This window comes from Neofelis nebulosa, chromosome 2, assembly GCF_028018385.1.
Source record: "Neofelis nebulosa isolate mNeoNeb1 chromosome 2, mNeoNeb1.pri, whole genome shotgun sequence".
NCBI classification, from domain to species: Eukaryota; Metazoa; Chordata; class Mammalia; order Carnivora; family Felidae; genus Neofelis; species Neofelis nebulosa.
Window position 1 is genome coordinate 96,336,260 of NC_080783.1, and position 21,213 is coordinate 96,357,472.

The following is a 21,213-nucleotide window of genomic DNA, read 5'->3' on the forward strand; positions in this document are numbered from 1 at the left end:
TATGTGCCAGGTACTATTTATGGGTTTTACATGTTTGAGGTATATTAATTCCATCATATGAATGGCAAAAATGAGGCACAGGAGGGTGAGGTAATGTGTCCACCTGCAAATGGAGTTGAAGTCTGTACCCACACAAACAATGGTTCCAGAGTCTAGACTCTTAACCACGACACCATACAATCACACGGGCAACTATCAAAAAGAATGAGAGGAAAGGACAAGATTAACACATGGTAGAGGGATCAATGAAAATGTAGCGTGCCAATCGCTCCCTAATCTTTGTTCAACATATTCAACATGATTATGGGTGTGGTAGTCCTTTAAGTGATGGACACCATCCTCTGATCCAGCAAACTAAATCGGAAGTAGACTATTAACTTTTCATTGGCTCACTCACCAAAAAGTCACCTGGGTTTACTCCTTTGGCATGTAACAATATACCTGTTCACACTAATCACACAAAAGAGAATGGGCTTGTTTTCTTGTGTAAACAAAGGATTTGGGATCCAGCAGTTCCACTTGTAAGTACATATCCTAAACAACTGAAAAGACCGTAACAGATACTTGCACACTCATGTTCACAGCAGCATTATCCACAATAACCAAAAGATGAAAGAAATCCAAGTGTCTGGTGACAGATGAGTGGATAAACAAAATGTGGTATATATATGCAGTGGAATATTATTCAGCCTTGAAAGGAAGAAAACTGTGACACAGGCTACAACACGGATGAACCCTGAAGACATGCTAAGTGAAAGAAGCCAGACACAAAAGGACAAATACTGTAGGATTCTATGTTATGTTACATACCTAGAATAGGCATAGTCATAGACAGGAAAAGGAACAGTGGTTGCCAGGGGTTGGAGTGGGAAGTACAGGGAGCTGTTTAACGGGTACAGAGTTTCACCTGGGAAGATGAAGAAGTTCAAGAGATGAATGGTAGCGGTGATGGTTGCACAGCAAGGTGAATGTATTTAATGCCATGGACCACTACAAAATGATTATACGATTTACACTATATATATTTTACCACAATAAAAACAAAACAGGATTTGGAAACAAGGGCCTCCTATGAGTTTTGTATCTATTTAGGGTGCCTCAGCCACTTGGGCCCTAATCAGATCCCCATAAGCCCTTCTGGAAAGTGCTATCAAACAGAAGTTGGGGAGCATGGTATAAATGCTTCATAAAAGGTAAAAAAAAAAAAAAAAGTCTCTGGATACACTCAATCTTTAATTGCAGGGACCAGCTTATACTGTGATGCTCACATTAAGTGAGTTCACATTTCCTTTGCAATACCAAAGGAAAAACAGAATCAAATAGACTGTAAAAACCGCATTTGCTACAGGAATCAAAGAACAAATGGGAAAATCAGGTGAGCCTTCAGGAATGACTACTGAGAATAACAAAGAAGCCCCAGGAAAAGGTCTTATCACAAGCCTATAGATCAACAGAGCTGAGGTCGTCAGTGGTTTAGAACATCTGATGCAGAAAGACTGCCCATCCAAATGCTAGCACCCCATGTCCAATCAGATTTGGGGTGAACTTATTGAGAAGGCTACCTCTGAGGTTCAAAAAGACAACTCGGTCAGCGGCTTCCTCTATTCACACAGTGCCACAGAATAGTTTCAAAGCTCTATTTTTTAAAGACTCAAATTCAAAAAAAGCTGTCTTAGTGACTTATTTAATAGAAGGTCATTCTAAAATCCCAAAAGACCACTTCATCACCATGAGACTAAATAAAGTCATTCCAAAGAAAGGAAAGCTAGCGCTATCAAAGCTAATATATGTTACTACTACCTCATCATCAGCCCAACCTGACACAGGAAGTCCAATCTGACATTGCATTAGAGCAGTTAACAAAGAGACAAGCAAAAAGCTGGGCTCCCTTCCCAGGCCACCATCTTGTGCCTTGCTCTCTCAAATATCCCCTATTGTACAATAAAGAATTTGGCCTTTGTCCCTGGTTCCTAAAAGGGATACTAACTCCTTGGAATTTCCTGAGTAACAAAAGTGTCTGTTATTGACAAGCCCCTTGGATCACACCTGAGTTTATGCTAAGAGATGAGAAGACTCAGACTGGAAGCTGATCATCAGGAAGACCAACCATGCGATTAGAACGCTGGATCTTGAGCCTGCCCAATCTTGGGAAGTAGAGGGGGGCTCAGATTGATTAAATCATTGGCCACGTGGATGAACTCAATCATGCCAATGCAACAAAAAGCCCGATAAAAGCTCTGGACACCAAGCTCAGTGAGGCTTCCTGGTTGATGAATATGTTGATGTGCCAGGAAGGTGACCCTAACCCCAGAAGGAGAGGGCACGAAAGCTCGGCTTTGGAATCCTCTCAGACCTCACCCTTTGTGTCTCTTCATTTGGATGGCCTGGATTTACATCCTTTAGATTAAAACTGTAATCCTAAATGCAGTGCTTCCCTGAGTTCTGTGAGTCATTCTAGTGAGTTATCAAACTTGAGGGAGTCATGAACTCCTAGATTAGTAGCCAGCTGGTTAGAAGCGTTAGTGGTTTGGGGACCCTACCTACAGCTGGCATCTGAAGTAGAAGCTGTCTTGTTGGGGACTGTACCTTTTAATTTATGGGATCTGCACTAATTCCAGGTGGTTAGCATCAGAATTTTATTGCAGTATATCATTTGGTATCAGAGTCCATCCCCACCTTGCGCACACACACACACACGCGTGCACGCGCGTGCGCGCGCACACACACACACACACACACACAGACAAACACACACATTTCCAGTTGACTCAGGTGCTGTACAGGGATCCAATACCCAGGTTCAACTGACAGAACCTTTAACCGCTAAAATTTATGCCAACTATTAATGATCATAAAGTTTTCCCCATTTAATAAAAACTGAAATGTTTCGAGTAACTGCTATCCCAGACATAATTCTAAGAATTTCTACATGTATTAACTCACTCACTCCTCATAGTAAACTCATAGGGTCTGTGCTGTTGTTACTCCTGTTTTATAGACGATGGTGCTGAGGCACAGAGAGGTTGAGGAACTTATTCAAAGTCACGTGGTAGAGGGGCCAGGATTCAAAACAAGTCCCTCTGTCTCTAGAAGCTGACCCCTAGTCACAAGCCTGGTGGAAAACTCATGAATGCTGGCCACCCACCCCTCTGAGGGGCCCCAAGTCACCGCTCTTCTCTACCCACACTTGCTCCCATTCTCAGTCCTTAGGACAGGCACAAGCTGATCTCCTTGTACAATGTGTGCATTCTGGTAACAGAATTATCCAGCTTCAACTGTAGCTCAGAAAAACTACCTGAGAACACAGGTAACACTGGGGGAGATTAATTATATCCCCGAAAGTCTTTTCCAGCGACAACAAACAGCTAGACAGTACTAGATGTAAATGAAACTGGCAAATTTCACTGCAGTAGATGAACAGATTCAAAGTTAGTTGCTCCTTGGTTATTTCCCCCACCATAGGCAGAACCTTCCCATGATCAACAAACCCCCTCCCCCCTCTTTTTTCCCTATTACTTATATTCTTCAGTGTGCCTCCCCTTTTTGATTAAATTGGTATTACACTTTGATGTTTTCGGTTTCTTTAGCATTGCAATTAGAACCTCGGGCAGTCATGGTGCTGATTTTTCAAGCAGAAATTATACAAAAAAGACCACAGCTGGCTGTCCTTCCACCTGATGCACGCCTTCAGTAAATATTTTGAGCATCTACGACGTGCTGGGCAGCATTCTAAGGCACTCAGGCTCCACAATAAATATGACAAAAAGTACCTGCCTGACACCATGGCACTCACATGTCCGCAGGAGACACAAAGAAGCAATGAGTGAGTGGGAGCACATATGTGTACGTGCATACATGTGTAGAATTTGAGGCTATGACAAGTGACATTTTTGGGGTGTTTTTTTTTTTAATTTTAGTTTTATTTTTGAGAGAGCAAGAAGGGGAAGGGCAGAGAGAGAAGAGGACAGAGGATCCAAAGCAGGCTCCATGCTGACAGCAGTGAGCCCGATACGGGGTCTCAAATTCACAAACCATGACATCATGACCTGAGGAGAAGGCAGATGCTCAATGACTGAGCCACCCAAGTGCCCCGATAAGTGATGTTTCTGAGACACAGAATGAGTATAGATATGGGGGAAGCACAAGAAGATGTATATGGCTGCAGTAAAATCAATCATGGAAAGGTAGTGGGAGATAAAGACAGAGAGGGGTCACATCCTTCTGACCTGAGGTACCCAACCCCTGTCACCATCTCCCACCCCTCCTGAGTCTATGCCACCAACACCTTACACTGGACAACTGTCATTCCTACCTGAGCTCTATGCCCCTTGCCCCTTACAGCCAGTTTTCCACACAAGCCAAATGACCTTTATAAATACAAATCAGATGAGGTCACCCTGACCCCCAGGCTCAAAACTCTGTACATATACATCACAGAATGAAACCCAAACTCTGTACCTTGGCCAGCAAGGCTCTGCATGTTCTATCCCTACTCACCTCTAGACTTAGCACCTTGTTCCCTTCACTCTACCCACATGCCTCCATGATGGGTCCAGTCTGTTCCTGCCTCAAGCACCTATACATACTGTGTCCGCCACCTGGAACTCCTTTCACCCAGGACACTGCCTGGATTCTGTTGCCATGCAGGTGTCTGCACAAACATCACTCCCTGAAGCAGCCTCCTGGGCCACAACATCTAACACGGCACCCAACACTTGCTCTCTACCCCTTGTCTTATTTGATTCTTCTTCTCCCACCTCTCCACCTGACAGGTGACTCGCCAGTTTCTCTACTTCCTCTGTTTTTGTTCACCTCTGCATCCCCACTGCCTAGAACAGAGCCAGGTACAAAGTAGGAGCTCAATAAATACATGTCAAATGAAGGAATGAATGAATTTGATGATGCGGTCAAACTCATGATCTTCAATCCTGTGCATCCAAGCTGTCCACACCACCTGTTCAGGGACAACCCACTCTTGGATCAGTTTTTATTGGCAGCAAACTCAGAAGGCAACGTCTTCCCTTCCACAGAGCCAGCTGTTCCAATCACCCTATGATTCCAATACTAAGAGGACAAGGTCACCCTACAAAACCACTTGACAGCCCAACATTTACACAAAGACCTCAAGAGCCACTCGGTTGATAAACTCACCCATAATGTGAAGTAAGGAGTAGACATTTCCTTTCCATGAGTAAATGGATAGACAGAATTTCCAAGTGGGCAGAAAATGTCTCCAGTGCCCACCTTTCATGCACAGACTCAGCCACCTCTCACTGAGCTCTTTCCATGTGGTGACTGTGGGCCCAGACCTGGGAACATGATAAGCCCCAACAGGCCCTAGGTCAGAGGGCTTCCTGAAGTCTAGTAGGGGAGACAGACAAGACTGGTGATATTTCAGCTCACTGCTTATATACCTCAATGCTTTGAACTTTAAAACCGCTATTGGGGAAAACATGTATCTGTCCCTACACCTTACTGTGAGGAATCAGTGACTGACAGGTGTTCTGGTCTGGGAGGGTATGTCCTAGGCCCCCTCAATGGAACACAGGCCTGAGTGAAAAGTGGGGATCTCATCACAGACTGGGGAAGGTGAAGAAAGACGGGGAGTAAAACCTCACCGCTGCCTGAAATTTCACCCCTAAAGCTGCCTTCGATACTTTCAAGGTGGTCAAAGCCAACTTTTCCCTGGACATTGGTAGTGACGCAGCAGACATGCTCACCATGACTAACAGAGCCTTCCCAGCTCAGGCCTGGGAAAGAAAATGTCCTTTTGATATTTGTTTGTAATCCAGGGGTCCTCAAACTTGTGAAGGCAGCAGAGCCTCTACCATGGTGGGCTCTCGGGACACCAGGGAAAATCCTGCAACATGGAATCCCTTCTTCTGAACCAGGAACAATCCAACCGACAGGACAGGGCACATATGGGCAGGGGTCTCTGCATCTTCAAAGAATGCATTCAATATTAAAAGTCACCTCTCTCTGCTTTTCTACAGAATTTGTTTTTTCCTTAGTTTTTCATCCCACTACCCACTGGCATTCACTGGCAAGTAAGTGAATGCCAAAGATCTGAGCAGGTTAGGGAAAGAAAGACTCAAATATATAGGAAAACTCTACCCCATCACTTATTGTCTTTTTCTGGAATGAAAAAAGAACACCTTTATAATGAACTGGGGACACAACACCAAAATTACTATAGAAACAAAAAAAGACATGCCACACACAGAGCCTTTATGGGGCTGCACAGTAATTATATCGAAAATGACAACCATTTCTTCTAAAGGATGATAATTAATATTGCCTTTACATAACCCACTTTTTCTTTACCTCCCTCCTCCTTTTTTTTTTTTAGTTTTTCTTTTTTACTGATTATTTTCCTGCATTGGCAATCAGCAAGTTAATCAACATCATCACTGTCAAGCATTTTCTCTGGGAGATCAACACTCTCATCAACACTTTTCCATACGCAGAGGCATTCCCATTTGGAAAACAAGGGGTGGGGATGCGGTTGGGGTGGGACGAATATTAGAGTTCTTACCCCACAGCATTCTGGGATTCTGATACACCTGACCACAAAGCCACAGGAGTAGGTTCTGTGCATACACTCATGACTTAATACAGATGACTATAATACAGGGAAAACTCTCCCTTGCCTCTCCAATGCTCTCCCCTGCCTTCCATTCAAACACTTCTGAGTACCTTCGTCAGGCATAGAGTATGTGACAATGAACAGGCACAAGCCCTGCTCTCAAACTGTCATGAGGGGACAGACACATCCATTGATCATTAGAACATAAAAAGTGAAGTCCATTCATTTCAACAAGTGATTTGAGCACCTACTATGTGCAGGGTACTGCTCTAGATGCGGGACGCACAGCAGAACTTGTATGCATGAAAGAGTACACGATATATGCAGGATATCACAAGAACACAGAAGAAATGCCTCTCATCCTATCCAGGAGGATCAAGGAAGCCTTCTTTGAAAAAAGAAAGCCCTGGAAGGAACCCTGAAAGATGAAATGTGGATGGGAGAGCAAGGCATCCCCAACAGGGAAAAAAACCTGTGCATGGAACAGAGGCACCAATCAACAGTCACACTCAAGGGCATATTCCCCTGCCTGCCTGGGATGCAGGGGGTAACAGGGGTGCAAGGTTGAGGCTTGAGCAGCAAGACAAGGTGACCAGGGACCTTGAATGCCACAGCAGGACCTGCGGCTCCCCTGTAGCTGAAGAATGGGTGGAGCCTGAAGGCCAGGAGCGACATGATCCAATTCCCCTCTCAGATACAATTTCCTGAACTGGTTTTTATTCGCAAGCACTGCCTCTCCTGCATCTGAGGCTTGAAGATGCAAAAAAACCAACCTACCAACCAACACACAAAAACCCCATATTTCGCAAGGGGATATACAGAAGTTTCAAAGAATAAGGCATATAGGATTCTTCCCTGTTTTAATTTGAGATGGCTAGACACCAGTAAGCAGGGAAGAAAGAATGTTTTTTTATAGACCAAAAAATTAAGTGAGCAAAAAGCAGCTTCCCAGAGACAAACATCCCTGACTTAGCAATTTCGCTAGAGCTGTTCCTTTTCATCTCTGCTGGGACTAAGAGAAGCTGTGCGGCAAACACTTTTCACATCTTGTGTGGCCCGCTGCCACGTAACACCTCAGTCAGAGCCACACCAACCTCTCGAATTGGCCGCCACAGCTCATGGTGAATGAGCCAGCCTCTGACAGATCCAGAAACGGGTGAGAAGACAGATTCTCACCATGGATGACGGTTGCAGACAAGGCTATTTTTTCCTAAATAATACTTTTATGTTAATTGAAGAGTTCAACATTCCCAGGGGCCTTCAAATTGAGTGAATTCCTCCCATTACGTGAAGGGCAATTTCAGACCCTTGCGGCCCAAACTATTCAACGGCCCATCCATTCTGTCTCCATGGACAAGATATGCTTACTCCTCAGAAAACGTTAGTGTGAAACTAATACACTGATGCAATACATTTCCACTGCCATGTTATGGTTTCCAATCTAAATCCAATTACAAGCTTCTAGACGGTGTATGCAACTTACTGACCACACTGTAAGCCTGTAAGCTACTCTAGCTTCCAATGAACTGGATTACTTCAACACACAAATTCCGATTTAATGTCCATACAATTCTCTGCCTTCCGCATACAACTCCAAAGCCCAGCAAGTCACATCATAATTAAGTTGCTTATGTTCTTCATTACAGAAACAAGCATATTAAATGGTACTACCCTGAAGGCCAGCGCTTCTACTGGTCAAGCCACACACGAACTAGACTGGAAATTTTTGTTAATCTACCACTGAAAGTCGTCAAGATGTTTAACTGGCACATTTTGAAATATTTCAAATGTCTCTAGTCACAATCAAATTTGAGAGAGATGGGTTAAAATTAGTCTTCTCTTTATGTACCGTATGATGAATTCCATTTATGTAACATCCAAAAACAGCACAACTGATCTGTGCTGTTAGAAGTCAGGCCAGTGGTTATGCTTGAGATGGGGTCACTGGAAATCTCAACTACAAAGGGGCACCAGGGGGCCTCCAGGTATTGTTCACGTTTTGTTTCTTGATCTGGGTACACTGACACAGCAGTGTTTAGGTGTGACAACTAATCACACGGCACACAATTAACTTGTACACTGTTCTCTATGTATAAATCAACAAAGTTTTAAAACATTAGGATGGGCGTATCTGGGTGGCTTAACCAGTTAAGCATCCGACTGGGTTTCGGCTAAGGTCATGATCTCACAGCTTGGCTCCCGAGTTTGAGCCCCACACTGGGCTCCACGCTGACAGCACAAAGCCTGCTTGGCATTCTGTCTCTCTTCCCCTCTGTCTCTGTCCCTCCCCTGCTCATGTGCTCTCTCAAAATAAATAAACTTTAAAAAATAAAAAATAAAACATTACGATGGAGGGCAAGATGTCTACTTTCACAAAGACCTTAATGGGTCAGAACTTCAATCCTGTGTGGCGTTTCAAAGAGCACTGATTTTACACAAACAGAAACCAGATCAACAGAAGCAACCAAGTGCTTTCCTGGGCCCACTTTCATTTCAATTATTTTTCTTTTTAATGATTTTTTTTAATGTTTACTTTTGTGAGAGAGAGACAGATAGACAGCAAGCAGGGGAGGGGCAGAGAGAGAGAGAGAGACAGACAGACAGAGAGACAGAGACAGAATGTTTCGATTCTGAGCTATCAGCTTAGAGCCCGATGGGGGCTCGAATTCACAAACTGCGAGACCATGACCTGAGCTGAAGTTGGGCATTGAAACTGAATGAGCCACCCAGGTAGGTGCACCTCTATTTTTCTTAAAGATCTCAGTCCTCCTCACAGCATACCTAGTATAGGGGACACTCAGGGTAGATCACTATTTAACAGTCCCACTTCCATTTGACAACATTATTTCCAGCAATGTGCATACAATAATCCATCATCATTACATTCTTGAGTCTTTCTTTAGGTTTTAAACCAACATTTTTTTTTAACCTGTCACTTTTTAAAGTGACTTCTAAAATTCAGTACAATGTTTCTTCTATGAAGTGAAATATATACTTACCAAACAACATTACACTTAGGAGTTCTCAATCTTTCGCAGTTAAATTTCCATCACACGTAAAAACTCCAAATGGTCACACAGAGTGACAGAACTGAAGAAACTCAAGTTCCATTTTTTTCTTCTTAAACTGCGCTACCATTTATTGTAAAGCTCTCTGGAAACACAGGGATATGTTGTACCACAAGGGCTGGAGGCAGCAAGTGCACCTAAAGTGAGTTCCGACAGCTCTGAACTGTTAGGAAGTTACTATCAAAGCAACATTTGTAGCTCAGCCCTCGAGTGTCAGGAATGCCAGGACAGGGAATTCTCTCAATTAATTTTCATATAGAATACAACGTTTATTAAATGGTAAGTAGTAGCATATACTAATCTTAAGCGTGTACGTACAAATAAATATTAACATATATTTACATAACATTATTAGCAGCAATTATTTAGAACTTAGACGAACCAGAGTCCCCCCCTCCCCCAAGTATTTTATGAGTATTTTATCACTGGCTTTGTTTAGAACCGACCACGCACTGTGATAGCAAAAAAGCAGATCAGGTGAGAGGAAGTCAGTTTCATTACTTTTAGTCTCTATAGCTGACACACCCCTTGGTGCACACCTGGAGAGGACCACGCCCAAGTGACCCACCAGGGAGCAGCAGCTGCGGCACAACCAGAAGCAAAAAAACCTGGGTGGCTCAGTCGCTTAAGCTTCCAGCTCTTTATTTTAGCTCAGATCATGATCTCAGTTTGTGGATTCGAGCCCCATGTCAGGCTCCATGCTCTCAGCAAGGCACCTGCTTGGGATTCTCTCTCTCCCTCTCTCTCTGCCCCCCTGCTTATGCACACAGGGTGGGGATGCGCATGCTCTCTCCCAAAATAAATAAACTTAAAAAAAAAAAAAAGTAAACAAAAGCCTTCTGAAGACACAAAATACATGTCAGAGTTCAAACATAAAAGCTTTTGTATTTCACACGTTAAGAAGGCCCTTGTAGTTTACTTTGAAGGTGGGGAAGGGTTCTTCAACCTCAGCACTATTGAGTATAGGGGCTGATACTCTGCTGTAGGGCTGTCCTGAACACTGTAGGGTGTGCATGGGCACCCCCGGGCTCTACCTACCTCAGGGCCAGTAACACTCTCCCATCTTCCACCCACTATGTGCCAATGTTCCCTGATCACCGCCAGCTGAGAATCACTGTGTTGGACGTTAGAACACCTTTGGAAAAGTACACAAGAAATCAGGCACAGCGCTTGCCCCTGGGAAGGGGCACTTTGGTTTGCTTTTTTTTTTCCACAGTACCTTTTTAACTCTTCACAAGCACATCTATTTCTTATTGAAACATAAACTTAAATATAAAAAGAAAACTAAAGAGACAAGGCAGGAACAATATTCAGGCAAGAGTATGCCACTGTGGAAATGCCCGCAGCCCTCTCAAATTATTTTTCCTTTATTTTTTATTTATTTTCAAATATTTCCCTCACGAACAGAAAAAACAAATCAACATCTTTGCGAAACATTCATTCTAGCCCATGAAAGACTTCCTATATACATGGAAATAAACGTTTTATTTCTTTTTAAGTTTTATTTTTATTTATTCTGAGAGAGAGCATGCACTCATGTGCCCAAATTGGGGACAGGCAGAAAGAGAGAAAGAGAATCCCAAGCAGCCTCCGCATAGACAGGGCATAGCTCGATGCCAGGCTCAAACTCACAAACTGAACCATGAGATCATGATCTGAGCCGTAATCAAGAGTCAGACACAACCGAATGAGCCACCCAGGTGCCCCTACACATTTTATTTTTTTTATTTTATTTATTTATTTATTTATTTTTTTTTAACGTTTATTTATTTTTGAGACAGAGACAGAGCATGAACGGGGGAGGGTCAGAGAGAGGGAGACACAGAATCTGAAACAGGCTCCAGGCTCTGAGCTGTCAGCACAGAGCCCGACGCGGGGCTCGAACTCACGGACTGCGAGATCATGACCTGAGCTGAAGTCGGCCGCTTAACCGACTGAGCCACCCAGGCACCCTGTTACACAGTCATTTTAAAGAAAATATTTCTGGTCCGTCCTTGGAATCACTTATTTTACACACAATTTTACACTTGCTCCAGATCAGGGTGGAATGAAAACAGAAAAGGAGGGTATCCGTGGCCAGGCAGGCATCCAGTCCCCAGGGCCTCAGTGAGAGGCCTAATCAATTTTGCACAAGGACCAAAGGGTTTGAAGCCAGGAAGCCTGGGTTTCTGAAACTCTGTTCTACCACCTTCTCACCCTGGGGCCCTGCCCAAATCACAACCCCCCTAGACGCCAGTTTTTATTTATGAAACGGAGGCTGACGTGCACTTCATCGCGCCTCTGTGAGAACTAACTCACGTGAAACACGCAGAGGTTTTTATGCACATGTCAAATATTATTACCTTTATTGCAGAGTTATACACATCCTGATTCCCAACCAGAGATAACCCTTGGCTTTACCACAAGGAGTTGTATCATTGAAAACAGCCCTAGGGTTGGACTCACCAGCAGCAACAGCAGATCCGTAAGGGTGGAAACAAGTATGAAACGGGTAACACAGCCAGTAGAGCACAGAGCTGCAAAGTGACGGGCGCCAGACTGCCTGGGTTCTGATCCTACTGGGTGACACTGGGCCACTTCCTTCACCTCTACATGCCCCACAGTCTGCCTAGAAATTGGGGATAACACTAGTACAGCTGATGGTCATTAGTTGCCACAGTTACATTCTACAAAGTCACAGTGAACCTTGAATTAGGGAATGCTGAACCAGTGCTCCCACGGGAAACATAGCATTAGGTTCCTGTGAGCCTCTAGCCACATTTCTGTCAACTGATCAATTCATAATCATGTTTTGTGTTTCTGTTTTAAGACACCTATTTCATATTGTTGACTCATTAACACAGCCAGTATTGTAACTCATGCCTCATGATGCTTAGCTAACACACATCAATTGTCTGTAAGGTACATCACAGCCTTCCTGCACCTAGGAACACGAAATAGCACTTTAACACTATGTTCAGGGGCCATTTTAAACCATAAAATCACCCAAGAAAAGTTCAAAAGTTCCCCCAAAGGAGGGGTACTAATTAGACCACAAGGAGAATACTTAGGCACAGTGTGAGACCTGAAACAAGAAAGTAGAGCGTTGCATTGGTCAGTGTCAGCTAGGAATGTGCACATCAGGCAACTCAAATCTCCCTGCACTCTGGGTGTGTCTGTGAATGGCCACAAAAGCACCGCAACTATTGATTTTGCCGTTACAGATACATTTTAACAAGGAGGCAAATTTCTCACAGAATCTTCAAATAACGAGGACTGACTGAACCTGCCTCACAGAGTTGCTCGGATGATTCAATGAATTAAGACAGATACAGCACTGAAAACTCTACCATCATGGCACACGGTGAGTAGTCAATAGATGTTAGCCATTACTGGGGAGACAAAAGGCTCCAAAAAACATGACATGGTGTAAAAAGCCTAACAAAATGATGAAAGGGGGACATAGGTGGTAACAGAGAAACACAGAGGGAATATGGCATGGAGGAAAGGTCCCAAAACTCCTATTTCTTTCCCTCAATCTCTCACTGTATCTATTTATTTCCCTTCCTTTCCACCAAGAGGTTACATACCTTGTGGCAACCATCCACCTTTTTGCTCTTAGATCCATTCTCTGCACGCCGTGCCCTTTTTGCAACATATGCTAGGAAACCACATCTCCCAAAGCCCACTGCCATCTGGTTTTCATGCAGGGTTGACCTACGGGAGGCACCAGCCGAAGCCAGGAGGGCAGCACAGGGAGGAAGCCAGGGTCTCTGCCCAGCGGCATCCCCTCCATGGATGCAGCTCTTCCCATAAGGCCCCGCGTTATCTTTGTGATTCCACCACCAGCTCCCACCATGCTGCAGTCCCAGGGGTGTGACAACCTCCTGGCTGGTAATCTCTGGATTGCCACAGATAGACTTTTTGGTATCTCACCACTTCCATCCCCTCCATACTCACTTTTCTAGTCGAGTTCTCCCGCCACTCAAGTACACACAGGCTCCCAAAGGATGCTATGCCCTGCAACTCTGCCCAGACTCTCCCCCCATACTCACCTGCACCCCACACCCTCCCACAATCTCACCTCCCTTACTTTGACTCTCTGGCTTCCCTGGATTGAGAGCAAATAAAAGTGTTCGGGGTTTGGGGGTTTCTTGCATGTGTGTGCGCGTTTCAATTCACTGTTGCAGGAAGAAAAAGCATACTTATGGAAACATTAGAGCTACTTCAGCTTTTTATCAAATTACATCACCACGGCCACCTTTCAACATGGGCTACTGGCTGCCCCTGCACCAATGGTTTCCTTCTGCTTAAGTGCTATTTACTTTTTAAATACTAAGCATTACTCTCAACTCATAAATACCTGGATTGAAAAAAACCCAAATGTGGCCTATGGCACATAGCCAATGTTCTCTCATAGTCAGCACTGGTCATTCCTGGCTGCTGACAGCAGCCTGTGTAATCACTGTCCGTGAATTGAGGCAACTTCCATTCTCTTTGCTTTCCATTGTTTCTCACCCCACTGCATAAAAATGTAATGCCTGACCATCATCATGAGCAGGCATAAAAGGGGGAATAAATGAGTTCACGTGGATAAAAGAATGTAACAGCGAACACGGTTCTGCTAAGTGAATCAGAGAATCGGGAGAAGGGAGGCTATGGACAACATTTGCTACTCCGTGAATCCACGTTCTCTTCTCCCCCAACACGTAGCTAGACTATGTTTTCTGGCAAGGTGGGCCAGGTGACTGAGTTCTGGGTAATGGAATATGAATGGCAAGGGGCTATGTGCTACCAGGCCTGGCTGGCTGCTGCATGCTCCCCACAAACCACAGACTACAACAGACACCCCTGCAGAGTGCATCTGGAAGGGCCTGTCTTCAATGTCAGGACCGATTTGGTCTTGGTCACCAAATGACTTCTAAAAGGATCATTACCCCACACCACCACCACTAGCCTAGAACTACGAACTAGAAAAAACTTACACTGGGTGCAAACCGACCACACACACAGCCACACACATACATGAAGGGAGATCCATTTGTTACAGAAGGTCCCTCATGCAGGACACATACCTTCCAAAAGAAATGGTCAGACATCTGCTTGAGATGACCAAAGGAGCATATGAAATAATCCCCAGCATGTTCCTTCTAGAAAGATTTCTACAAGGAAACCCATTTGGGCGGGAGACTCAGGAATAAGCACCTGTTCCTGGTCCCCTGTTTCCCGTCGGGGAGAACAGTGCTGTGCTAGCCAATTTTCAACTTCTAGCATAAAAACCAAGAGGCAGAGATGCAAAGGTGGGCCTCCCAGCATATGAGGTACAGAGCTAAGACTCACGACTCCTAAACCAGTGCTACTCAAAGTTGGGGGTGGGAGGTTCACAGAGCAGGGCCAGTCTACAAAGTACTTAGTGTGTAAAGAAAAAGCACCAAACTTGAGGGTAAGTGTTTTGGTAGCTTTTATGGCAATGTGACAGGATAATTTTCTGGCTTTGAATCCACTAATAAAACTGAAGTCTTGTATTCTGGACTTTTTTTTTTCTTCTAATTTCACTTCCTAATCATTTATTTTTGTTGTACCAATCCACGATGATTTAGAAGTTTTAAAAACCTCTTTCTCCAGTCACCGAGAACCCCCAAACTCTTCAGCCCAATTCCCAGGGTTCCCACATGGCCTTCCCCAATCCTCCCTGCCTCACCTGGGTTGTCCTCCAACCTCCTGGCTGGGCAACTCGCTCACCCACCCCCTCTCAAGATGGTATCTCATTAGATAAATGGCGGCAAACTTCCCAGAAGCCTTTTTGATACACGAGCTGTGGGCACTGATTCCTGTAAGCTATCAGGAGGCTCTGATCAAAATGAAGAGTTAAGTGAATGATCAATCAACACAGCTAAAATAACACAGGACTCTGGTCCCAGAAAATGGTCACGGTAAGAGAATAAATGACTAGAAACCTGTCCATGGGCCTTACCCATGTTAATTAACCTGAGGGAGAGCCTCAGCCTGCCCCACAGATGCTGTCTATCCATCGCTCCAAGCCTGAAGGGACAAAATAAAATGGCCATCACCTCTCTCCTCCAGGGAGGCTGACATACATGGGAAATTACATACTGACTTTGGGAGACATAAGAGGCTCTCAACAGAGTGAGTCGTCTCTGTGTGTGGCACCAGGTATGATGAAGTGAACAGCCTTCATCATTGCAAGGCCATAGGACGTGGAGACAGCATTAGCTGTGCCAAGCAGCAAACTGAATTAACCGTTACAAGGGAGTGCTAAACTAGGGGCGCCTGGGTGGCTCAGTTGGTTAAGCATCTGACTTCAGCTCAGGTCATGATCTCACAGTTCATGGGTTTGAGCCCTGCATTGGGCTCTGTGCTGACAGCTTGGAACCTGGAGCCTGCTTCGGATTCTGTGCCTCCCCCTCTCTTTCCGCCCCTCCCCTACTCACACTGTCTCTCTCAAAAAACAAACTTCAAAAAAAAAAATAAAAAAAATAAAAAAAAAAAAAACAAGGAAGTCCTGAACTAGCTGGAGAGGGATTTAAACACATACACATCTTCTTGAAACTGAACAGAGAGAAAAGCAAATTGATAGCAAGGACATAAGGAAAGAATGAACAAAGGAAACCACAGGTAAGGGTAGATCCAGATAGCACCAACCATCCTCAGAGTGTGGGTATGCTGGGGGGTGCTACAGGTCTAGGTTCCAGGCAGACCCCATTTTTAAAAATGTCCAGGGACTTGGGGCACCCGGGTGGCTCAGTTGGTTAAGCGTCCGACTTTAGCTCGGGTCATGATCTCACTGCTGATGAGTTCGAGCTCTGCATCAAGCTCTGTGGTGACAGCTCAGAGCCTGGAGCCTGCTTCGGATTCTGTGTCTCTCTTTCTGTCCCTCTTCTGCTCATGCTCTCACCCCCTCAAAAATAAGTAAACGTTAAAAAAAATTTTTTTTTTTTTAATGTCCAAGGACAGAAGTATGGTAATTTTAACAGAAGCACCTTTCACAGTTAAGAAGACATGTGTCATCAGGAGATCAGAAAGGGAGCCACCAGATACGGTGAGGAAGGGGTGGAGGGGGGTATCTGAGTGTTTTAGTTAAGTCTCCGCACTTCTCTGGATACTTGAAATATTTAAACATTTTATTTTTTCAGGTAAAATCAGAGAAAGATACATGACATTGTTTTGAAAGCTCTTGCCAGAGACCAAGAATTGTGATTAGGTCCAGTCAAAGCCAGGCATGTCTTATGAAGACAACTGCTCTACCCTTACACATGTGCCCTGGCGATGACATGTCCTCTACCCCCGCAGCCACATCCGTCCCTTCCCTCGGGCAGGGAGAGAAGCAGGGTTTCATCCACCATGCCCGTCCATCAGTACTGGGTGGGGGCTACCCAGCATGCAGTCCTACCGTCTCTGGGGCACTCGCTGGGCTCTGAGAGAGAGGAATGAGATGCCAATGTGCACCACAGGCAAAGGGCCAGGATGGTGACAGATATTCCTCAGGTACCAGTCTTCCGAAAGCCTGTGGCCACTATCAAGCTGGCTCAAGAGTCTCTTCCTACCCCACTGCAGGCAGGCTAGCCACCTACACACTGGACTTGGCTGCACAGTACACAGCCAAGGTCAGGCACTGACATTTCCTAAGACATGACTAATGTCCTGAGAACCGCAGAAAGAAATCTGAGCACAGGCAGAGAAGGGGTTTCATTTCAATCACATCTCAGGCCTGCCATCTAAGCCCCCACCTCTTCCAAGATTACTCATCTTTGACGCCAACAGGAAAACATCATTAACTTGAAATCCCATAATCTTAATTTGATGATGAACATATTTCAATGTCTATACTACCGGAATATTAAAACACACACCTTTTTCTACCAAAAACCTTTCCCACTTTAGACTCATTCTTTCAGCTCGCTGTGCTGCCATGGGCCAGGAGCTGTGCCAGCCACTAGTGCTGAGAAGAACAGTTAAGGGCAATCCTAGCCCTCAAGGAATTTACAGTCTACTAGACCCACAGTAAGTAAAAGGCATTCTGATTCCACTTCACACCTTCTTCACTTTCTTTGGTTGTATGTGTTCACAAGATCTCCCGGTGTGGCTCTGGTTTTTATTTTTACCACAAACACTGCATCTTTCTCTTCAGGTCAGGTCTTAAGAAATGAAAGTTAGAAGGTGGTTCTTTGAAAAACTGGGGCATTAAAAAAACCAGGTATGGGATCTACAAGGCCCATCTGAAGAGCCTTTAAGTTTGTTTGTTGTTGTTGTTTAATGTTTTCTTATTTTTGAGAGAGAAAGAGAACATGAGAGCAGGGCAGGGACAGAGATGGGGCGGGGGGCGGGGGGCGGGACAGACACAGGATCCCAGGCGGGCTCTGCACTGACAGCAGTGAGCCTGATGTGGGACTCGAACTCACCAACCATCAGAACATAACCTGAGCTGAAGTCAGATGATTAACCGACTGTGCCACCCAAGTACCCCTGAAAAGCCTTATCTGACATCTATTTTCCTCTCTTTTCACAGGCTCTGTGGTAATCAGAGTTAAACAGTTATTTGTTCTTAAGAGCCTGACCTAAACTGATTCATATGGTTACGCATCGACATAAAGATAAAGCCAGGGCAACTACTTCCTGAGAATGGAGATGGTGTGGGAAGGATGGTGATCTGTTTCTCTGCCTTCAGGAAGACCCAACAACGTCCACACTCTTGGGAGGTGCCTAAGTGTGTGAAAGCCACCTGCTTCCTATTCTGAAGGCTACTTAAAAGGATTATAAGAAATGCAAACTCAGGCACCTGGGTGGCTCAGTCGGTTAAGCGTCAGTCTCTTGGTTTCCGCTCAGGCCATGATTTCACAGTTCGTGAGTTTGAGCCCACATCGGGCTCGGCACTTACACTGCAGAGCCTCTTGGGATTCTCTCTCTCTCTCACCCTGTCTCTCTGTCCCTCCCCTGATTATGCATGCTCTCTCTTTCCCTAAATAAATGAATAAATTTTAAGAAAAAAAAAGAAATGCAAACTCATCTGTGATATGGCTTCCCAGTTACAAATGTCAATGCCAGCCAAGTCTGCTTTGTTGGGAACCCTTCCAACAACAGGTTGACAATAGCCCAATTCGACGGCTCTGGAGGAGGCTGACAGACAGCTGCTCTTTCAGTAGTTATTCCCAAAGGAGCCAAAAGGCCTCCTTCAAAGGCAGCTAGATATGGCAGGCTCAAAAGGGAAGGTGACAACATATTTGGTGGCAGATAGACAAAGCCCAGGGGTACCACACAATGCCAACACGTCTGTCTGCTCCATGAAGGCTGTCAACCCCACAGAGTGCACAGCTGAGAGCAGGAGGTAAGGGCAGACACAGACACGGGGTGGTGGGAGGAGGGGATCACAGCACAGGATAGGCAGAAAGATCTTCATCCTTCCCACAGCATAAGCCCCAGCAGCTGGGGATCAGGGACCTCAGACCCAGCTCCAGGTCTCCAGGACATCAGCCACTACCCCCAGCTGCCATGCCTGCCAAGTCTCAGAGGGCAGTAAACGAACTGCTCTGTCAGCAGTAAACTCACTTCCAAACAGACTCCTGAAGATACACTGTTCAGTTGTCCAGCCCCTGAAATGAAGTCCCATTACAATTAAGTCATGTGTGTACATGGTGGGGTGGGGGAGATGGATTAAATGTGCCTATTTCATCTTAGACAAAATTCCACATCTTCAGAAATTCAGAATCCCTTTGAGGTTCCAAAAGAGACACTTCTTGTTTCTCTGGTTCCTCCCAGCAGGACAAACTCTGAAGGTCACAGCTAGAGAGAAGCCTCTGATAAAAGTCACATGGTCATATGATTTTCTAGCTCTAACATTAAGGCTTTTATTCCTATCAGACATTCATCTGCTTGTGAGTTGCTGGGGTGTTTTTTCCCCCCACTGTGGTATTTTTTTCCCCTGTGATGTTGTTAGAGACAAAGTGTGTTCAAAGACCCACATACATCAAAGAAACAGGAATTAAGTATGTTTAATGTTTCATTTTGTTAGCCCCATAACCCTGACACCCAAATCCTATCAGACTGTGAAATCCAAATACTCTGCTCCCAAGTCGAACATCTCATTCATCAAGGTAACCCTCAAGGGTGGCCTGGACACTGATTTTAATTGCTATGAGCTATTCAGACAGTTCAAATAATAAAGTACTTAGCACATTTCCTCCCCCATAAAATATGTTCATAACTGAGGACTTAGTACATGTACTTCTTGAGCAATGGCTCCTTGATATAGACAGTTCGGAGACTGTGCAGTCTTTAGGAATCATTCTGTCCAATTCATCGGTTTGACTTCTATTCCCACCATGACCCTCTGTGTCAGGTTTGGGATGACTGGCTCTGAAGGAGCCAGCCATTCCGTGTCAGGGTAACCGGCCATGATCGAGCTAAATCAAGTTGTGTTTGATAATGACTGAATAAAATAATCAATGGACTTCTGCTCTAGTCACGTGACTAATTCTAACCAGCTAAAATATCCTTACCCAATTATCCCAAAAGATTAAGCTCCACCAGACCTTAACCAGATAGCGAGAGATGTCCCCTCAGGATTGGAGCGGCACTAGCAAAGCCACCTCTCAGCCCTTTGGGACTAGGTGTCTATATTCTCACAGTTCCAAATGCTAACATCTGACTCAACTATTTGCACTTCTCCCTCCCAACGGCAAATATCCTGGGTCTGTAATCGGCCACATGAATATCTGCTTACTTCAGTACTTACATAGCCTAATGGATCCTCCTCCAATGCTCACTTCAGAACAGTAATCACTCCTGAAATCACAAAGACAAGACACTGTTAAGTTTCTCCTCTTTAACTACTTGATCTATTGCCAACAGGTTGACAAAGACCTTCTATGGACTTTATTTCTCCCATTTTGGAGACTTTCAACACAGTCTCCCAAAAAGAGATAGCCTAAAAATAGCCAGCTGGGAAGCCCGATCACTTCAACACCCAAAGGCATTCACCTAAATAAAAAAAAAAAAAAAAAAAAAAAAAAAAAAAATTGTATGATCGCATGTGTTAAGACCCCAAACCCCAAATCATCCATTATTAGCTCAGTAGGAGCAAGACTATGTTTGGCAATGATGGGGCTTCTCCAAATCTCAGGAGGCATTAAACCCAAGCTTTTACCAATTCTAATGCTTTCCGGACTAGACTGCATTAATATACACACACAGTTCCAAATATATGTATGCACACATTTTTAAAAACAGATAGCTCTATTACCCAAAACTAAAGAGTTTGCAATAGAAGATAAACCCAATTGAATTACATGCCTGTTCATTCAAATGGAACAGATTACTTGTAGCCACTTCACCTTCAAGAAGAAGAAGAAAAAAAAAGAGTGAAAAGCATTTTAGAAATAGATCTATGTGCTTCTGATAAAGCTAGTATTTTCCCTCTATAATATTCGTTTATAAAATAAAAGGGGGGGGGGTACATGTCCCTTAACAGATATATACTGCATGTTTCTGATATTCCTGGAATTTGTCAGCAGAGAATTAGAAAACTGAAATAGTTAAACAGTGAGGGAGGGAAGGAGACAGGGG

At 44.5% G+C, this 21,213-nt stretch overlaps 1 protein-coding gene across 5 annotated transcripts in view; it reads right to left on the bottom strand.

Annotated features, from left to right (window-relative positions):
• The window catches only part of MGAT5 (alpha-1,6-mannosylglycoprotein 6-beta-N-acetylglucosaminyltransferase), a 337,157-nt gene that overhangs the window by 269,758 nt on the left and 46,186 nt on the right, over positions 1-21,213 (bottom strand). For all 5 annotated transcript variants that reach the window (XM_058694949.1, XM_058694940.1, XM_058694923.1 and 2 more), the window contains exon 2: positions 20,384-20,433. The gene's annotated coding sequence lies outside the window, so the exon portion shown is untranslated. The remainder of the gene's footprint in view (positions 1-20,383; positions 20,434-21,213) is intronic.